The sequence below is a fragment of the Lactuca saligna genome, chromosome 1, assembly GCF_052625555.1.
Source record: "Lactuca saligna cultivar CGN05327 chromosome 1, ASM5262555v1, whole genome shotgun sequence".
NCBI classification, from domain to species: Eukaryota; Viridiplantae; Streptophyta; class Magnoliopsida; order Asterales; family Asteraceae; genus Lactuca; species Lactuca saligna.
In genome coordinates this window covers 115,268,890-115,276,219 of record NC_136417.1, presented here as the reverse complement: position 1 = coordinate 115,276,219, position 7,330 = coordinate 115,268,890, and the positions used below count along the sequence as shown (strand labels likewise).

Here is a 7,330-nt window from a genome sequence, read left to right as displayed (position 1 = left end):
AAAAAGGTCTGATAATTGCTTTCAACAACCAAAGAAGAGGAGAAGTTCATATTAGTTTAAGAATTTGGTATACATTTATTATGACTTTGAATATGAGTTATTTGAGTTTGCTAGCTAGTATGTCCGGCTAAATCTAGTTGCTTCTGTTAGCTAGATGAAGCTGGAAGTCATGGTGTTAATACTTTAGCTTTGATTTACTTGTTGGTTAAGGCTTGTGTTAGATTAATTGAACCTAGCATGTTTGATTTGATACTTACTTGCTTTGAATTCTTTTTCTGTGTAGTTAGTGATTATTAATCTGCATGAATTTGAATACCTGGTAACTTAGTGAACATTAGATAATTAGAGCTAGGATCGAACCAATCTTAGTTAAGCAATTGAATAATTCAATTATGTTGTGCTTGACAACTCATATTATTAGCATAAGTGTGTTTTGCAAATTAATCTTACATAGCTCCAATCCATCAAGTAATTAATTATGTGTTAACTAATGTGTGAACATACATTGATCTACATGAATTGATTGAATATTAGTAAATTTGGAATTGAATTGCTAATATTTATTAATTGGTAACCAACAGTAATTATCATAGATAATTTATAAACCATTAAGGGAAAGTGGATTCGAACTAACAGAAGTGTTTTGTTTATTGATTGAATTTGTGTTAAGAGATTAAGTTCATCTAAACTTGCAAAATTAGATAAAACCCCCCATCTTTGCTAGAAAATTAGGTTAATTTAGTAGTAGATAGGTTAATCAATCAAAACCGTTACCAGAGATAGATACCGACTTATCAGACTGTTCTATAATTTGACTAGGTACACTTCCTAGGTGTGATTTAGCTAGTTAAGTTAGTTAGGTTATAAATTTAAAATTAGGTGTAGGTTATTGTTATTTAGTATTTGTTTAGTTTTACATTTTTATTTTGTTTATTTTGTAGAAGTTCATGACCAAAGGATCCAACACACCTTTGGTACCACCACTTGAATATCCAGAATCGGCCCTTCACAAAAAGAAGGATAAGAACGTGAAAGAAGATCAAACACCAAAGAAGACACCTTTACAAGAACTCAAGTTAGTATTTCAAAAAATTCGGGAAACAAAATGGGAGAATCGAGTTCAGCTTCAAAGGACAAGAGCAATTGAAATTTTAGATCCAATATCTAACCCAAACGAATCAGAATACGAATCTGAGACTAAGTTTGGACTATTTACGAGCGAACCCGAGAACGAGCCAGAAAACGAAATTGCAAACATTGATGAGATGTCGATGGGAGCCTACAAGAAGCGTATTAGAGACGATATTGGTCCGGGGTTAGTACAACTTGAAATACCTACCACTGCCACATTCGAGCTAAAGGGACACATCCTTACTGCACTTAAGGATATTCCATTTGACGGAAAAGATCATGAGGATGCTTTTAAGCATCTAGATGAGGTCCATGACATTGCAGATTATTTCAATGTCCCAAATGTTAATAAAATACTGTCTTGCTGAGGATGCTTCCCATTACTTTCAAGGGAGCTGCAAAAGACTGGCTGAAAGCACTTCCACCTGGTACAATCACTACTTCGGCTCAGATGCACGAGCAGTTTCTAAAACAATTTTGCCAACCCTCCAAGATACTAAACTCAAGAAGGCGATAGCCATTTCTGAGCAACAACCAGGGGAGCCACTATACAAGGCATGGGAACGCTATAAAGGTTTATTAAGAAATTGACCTCATCATGACATGAACATACAACAGAAGTGTCCGTATTCTATGATGGAGTCAATGTCATTACAAGACGACTCCTTGATTCTCAAGGACCACTTACGAAGAAGAATCCTAATCAGATCAAGGTGTTGGTTGAAGAATTCGCAAGGTACTCTCGTGAGTACTGCAATCCAAGACTAGATGGAGTAAAAGGCAGTGGGGGTGCACATTCTAAAGAAATGGCTGCTATGATGGCAAAGTTGAATAATATGGACCGGAGATTGACCCAAATGGACCAATAAATTCATCCGATTAGAGTTGGTTGTGAGAAATGCAATGGTCCACACTTGACTAGAGATTGCCATTTGGATGAATATGGGAACAAGAAGGTGCAAGTATGTTACTATAGTGGGGACAAGTATGATGAAGATTGGAGAGAACCAAGGAAGGAGTGGTTGCCATATGATGAATACAAGAAGCAGAAGGAGGAGAAATACAGGAAAAATGGCCAATGTTTCTACCAAAAAGAGCAACCACCTGCCGAGAAGAAAGTCGACATGGAAAATATGATAGCTCGTTTTATGGAAGCCTCTGAGAAAAGGCATGATGATATTGATGCCGCACTAAAGGATCAAAGAACAATGATAAAGGAACAACAATCCATGATGAAAGATCATCAGGTGATTATGATTGACCAGCAAGCATCATTAAGAAACCAACAAGCCTCCATCCACAATCTTGAAGTTCAACTTGGTCAACTAACTACTTTAGTGAATGAGAAGTTCTCTCAACAATTTTCGGAAAAGAAGACTCAATCCTATGTCATGGTGATTGATACTAAAGAAGAGGCGATCTCTGAGTTCTTAGACGTACTAGAAGTGGAGCCAAAGCCATCCGGACCAAAGCCAAAGAAGTCAAAACTTGAAATTATAAATAATGCTGAAACACTCAACTCACGACGTGAGCCCGCCATGCTCACGACGTGGGCCTGGTCTAAACAGCAGAATTCAGAATCCGTTCCAGCTTATCGTCCGCCTTTACCATTCACGTCTCGAGCTAATCTCAGTCCACTGGAAACAGAGCATCTAGAGTTTATTAAGCAAGTGAAGGGTATTCCCATTAATACTCCTTTTATCGAGTCATTATCCAAAATTCCATAGTATGTAAAATTCCTACAAGACTTGATACATACTCGTCAATAATTAAAGAAGAATTCCAAGGTGATTCTAAGTGAGCAATGTACAAAAGTCGTATTGGGAGAGATACCTAAGAAAATGGGGGATCCTAGACGCCTCACTCTTCCATGTGAGTTTGGAAACAATTTGAAGTCTTATGCTTTAGCTGATTCTAGAGCTAGCATAAATTTGATGCCTTATTCCTTTTATCATAACTTAAATATTCAGAAGATGAAGGCTACAAAAATGACTATTCACATGGCTAATCGTTCAATGACTCATCCTAGGGAGATTGTAGAAGACATCCTAGTGAAAATTGGGACATTCATTTTCCCAGTTGACTTTATGGTTATGGATATGAAAGAAGATATCAATGTCCCCATCATTCTTGGTTGTCCTCTTCTCAATACTTCTAGAGCCTTGGTAGATGTTCGTGAATCCAAGCTTACTTTGAGAGTTGGAGATGAAGAGGAAACTTTCGGCGCTCAAGATGGTTTCCAAGGAAATGATGTTCAAGGTGAGGTATTCAATATGATGAATAGAATGAACTTGAATAATTAGAGAAGCTCATGGAGGAAGAAAATAAGACAATTCATCAAGTCAAACGCACCAAACTAAGAGCATCCGTTCCACTTGTTTTTGAGGTGCTTGCATATAAAACGCTAACAACTTTGGTGACTGAGGAAGGCGGTGATTTGTCAAGTGCTGAAGACAAGGTTACATCAAAGGAAACAAGTCCAGTGGTGAAACAAGAAAAGGTTCCTATGGAGCTTAATAAGAGTGAAGAAAAATTGGATTCTAAAGGGATCAAAAGAAAGCTTGATGAAGACGAGAAAAAAGCTAAACAAGAGAATTAGAAGAAAGCGTACATTCGACGAGTTCAAGCATACAAGAGGCGATGGAAAGAGCAGAAGATTCAGGTGACGATGGACTCCTCAAACAAGTCAAAATAGGGAGACATGGAGTTCGGCTCACGACTCTATAAAAATGAAGCACTTCTCGGGAGGCAAACTGAGTTCGGTTTGAATTTTCTTTACTTTTTTTTTGTTTTTGCATTTTTAGTTATTAGGAAAACCAATCGTATCATCTAATTCATTTTGTGCATAATAGAACACTAAGTGTGGGGTCACTAGAATCAAGTGGTAATAAATTAGGAAATATAGTTAATAAAAATTTGGAGTTTTTAAGAAATTATATGCTCAGACAGAACTCACGACGTGAGTCAATATGATTCATGACGTGAGTCAGGAAGGATTTACAGACTCCTTATTTGTTAGCCCAATACCTTTCCAGCCCATTTATTATTTAATTGAATGACCCAACCGTTCAGCCCAATCTCACTCACAACATGAATCTCTATAATTCACGATGTGAATTTCAAAATGAAATTGGTACCACACATAAGGGACAGGGAACCATTTGACCTAATCACTTTCTTTATTCCTCACGAAGTGAAGGAGTTTTGTGTTGGTCCCCATTCTGATTTCGGCCGTATTACAATCGATTTTCCACTCTTGCTTACATAAACTCCCTCATAAGGTATTGATTTCTTGTTTCTAGTAAATAATTTTGCTTTAATAGTTGAATTTAGGGCTAGGCTTTGGTGTGTATTGCATTTTTGACATTTACCATGGAACTCATGATATAGCTACTACATGTTGGAGGAATGAACTTAGAATTGTTCTACCATAAAACCCCACTCATTATTTTAGTTTGATTCGTACACAGCCTTGACTGTTGCTGAATTTCGTTTACGAATTCACGACGTGAATCATGGTTACCATTAGACCGGTTTTCTGTTTATGACTAATATGTTGGATTTTTCTTGTTTGTTTTCTTTGTTGTTTCTTGTTTTGTAGAAATGGCTCCTAGACACGAGGTTCCAACAGGGGTTGCTAGTTTGCACCCATTTTACGTCTTCCCAAGAACCTTGTCACTGGATGTTCTGACACGATGCAACAACTGGTTAGGATGGTTGTACAATCAGGAAATTGTTGTTGCCCCTACAATTAGTTGGGCAAGGTTGAGCGAGGTCGACATTATTGATCGGCTGTCCTCGTTTCTTACAAAGTTATTTGTAGGAAATGAATTTTCTTTTACATGCAAAGGGTGGCACAATTTGTTTGCTATTCAGGAAAAGTTGTACAAGGAATTATGTGTGCAATTCTTTTCGACCGTGGCATTCCATGAGAATGTACAAGATCCTACTTTCTAGCAAGCCTTGGTTTTCCGTCTCGGGGGAGAATACCGAGAATGCAGTTTTGTTGAGTTTTCTTGGAGGATGGGGTTATATGAGGCCCAAGAGGCCATGACTCCAGAATTTGTGATGTTTTTTAGGGAGACTACCCGAGGATACGAGAATGGGGCATTTGGGGCCGATTTTTGGAGCAACTTCGCATCCGACGTGTTCAATTCCGGGGTGTCGCCTTAGAGCAGCATCAAATCCCCCATTCACCGCCTTATACACCGGTTCATCACCTTTTCTATCAACCACAGTCACCATGGGGACAAGGTTACCAAGCAGAACTTGTTTTTTTATGGTCCATTTTAAAGCCAGGAGTGTATTGCAACATTCCATATTTTTTGGCCCGCTACTTGTCGGATTATGCTGTGAGTTCCCGTCTTGGGAGCCCTATTTGTAGAGGCTACTTTATCACCCGTTTGGCCCGGTCTTATGGTGTGATCATTCCCGACATCACACGATCTTTTAATTGTATGGAGGGGAACGAATTTACTATGGGATATTTGGAGAAGATGAGGGTAGTTAGGAATTAAGGATCGCATTGGGGGATTGTGGACACCGACGATGATGATGATGGTGGTGAGCAGCCGAGTAAACAACCCATACAACAACCACAACCACGGCCTTGAAAGAGGGATGTTAGAGGAAGAGGAGAGAGAGGGCAACCGTGCATCAACACGCAACCATTGGAGGAGCGCATTTTGAAGGAGACATGGCGGGTTATTTTGATCAGCAGTCGTTGAGTGTTAATTGGATCAGGGGTACGATGGAGAACATCGTCCAACATTTCTGTATCGAGCAACCACCACATTTGGGGAGTCACTACCCAATTTGCCCAACATGGAGCCCTTATCAACATTCAAGGGAAGATGTGGCTGGTACTATTGGGACACGCGAAGATGAAGAAGATGATTGATCATTTTCATTATTATTATTTAGTTTTTATTTGAATTTAGTTTGGTTTGGATTTGTTTGGTTTTTGAACTTGTTTTGGTTTGTTAAACTCTTTTAAATGATTATGTTACTTCTATTTTCCCTTGATTGTCATTTTCTAGATTTGCTACAGGGGATGAGGAAAGGAAAGTCCATATGAGAGCATAAACGTCTAGCCAAACATCGTTTAGAGTTTAGAGTTTAGAGTTGAGACCCACAATTGGAAATAAGTGTGGGATGAGTAGAGAGATAGGATAGATTTCGAGAACAGTCGTAGAAATTCTGCATTTAGAAGAGTCTTAATCAATTAAGATGTTGGGGTGCAATGCCAAACTCAAGAAAGAAATATGGGCAACTTCAGTTTTATGTCGCCTAGTTTTCAATTCGTGAGGCTTTACTCTTCACATCGTGAGCTCAGTTAGAAAGGTTTCAGAATCTTCGTTTTCGCATTTTCATGTCGTGATCCTTATTACTCACGTTGTGAGTATTCTATTTTCACAATAATGAAGCTTTTTCATTCCCATTCGCTACATGGATCACCACCATACTGTTTGGAGTTCTTATGAAGATTATTATGGCTCATTTCCTCTACCATGTAATGTGCCGTATGCTTTCCCACATTTTTTTTCGTTCACGCCTTGGAAGATTTGCACCACATTTGTTGAAGATTGAAGTTTCAATTCCATGTTTGTTGGCACATTACAAGATCAAGATCCAAGTTCCTATTTAGATGAAGTCCATATTCAAGATGCACATTTCGTCCACACGAATAGAATTCGATCACGTCACAACTATCCTAGGGGAGTCTGTTCCTTTTTCTCCATTTTATTACTCTTAATTGTTTTTATGCATACAATGAGGGAATTATACGCAAAAAGTGTGGGATAGGGTTCGAAAAAGTAAAAAGTAAATTGCTAGAAAATATAAGAAATATAAGTAATTTTAAAATTTTTAGAAATATATAGGTTTGAAAGAATAATCTAATAATTTATCTAGTAGTAATAATTGTTTAAACTTAAGTTGCTAGTGTTGTGTGGGCTGATCCGATGAGAGCTCAAATGTTTAGTTGAGCCAATACACGTTATAGTGCATTTGTGGCCTCCTTTATTCTAGTGAAATCATGGGACAAAAACACAACCTTGCTTATTTTAAGGAATGCAATATGCTTAGCAGACTGTACCTGAAATGTATCCTGGAAAGATTATGTAGTCATTGCACATAGACTAATGCCTTTAACAAATAAGGGTTGAAGTTAAGCGCCCCTGCTTAAGCATGTATATTT

General features: G+C 38.0%; 1 non-coding gene across 1 annotated transcript; it reads right to left on the bottom strand.

The window, feature by feature from the left end:
* Positions 1–1,629: 1,629 nt before the first annotated feature.
* LOC145027974 (small nucleolar RNA R71) lies at positions 1,630–1,736 on the bottom strand. Its single transcript, XR_013675735.1, has one exon. It is a non-coding gene; the product is annotated as a small nucleolar RNA R71 (small nucleolar RNA).
* Between the last annotated feature and the right edge of the window lie 5,594 nt (positions 1,737–7,330).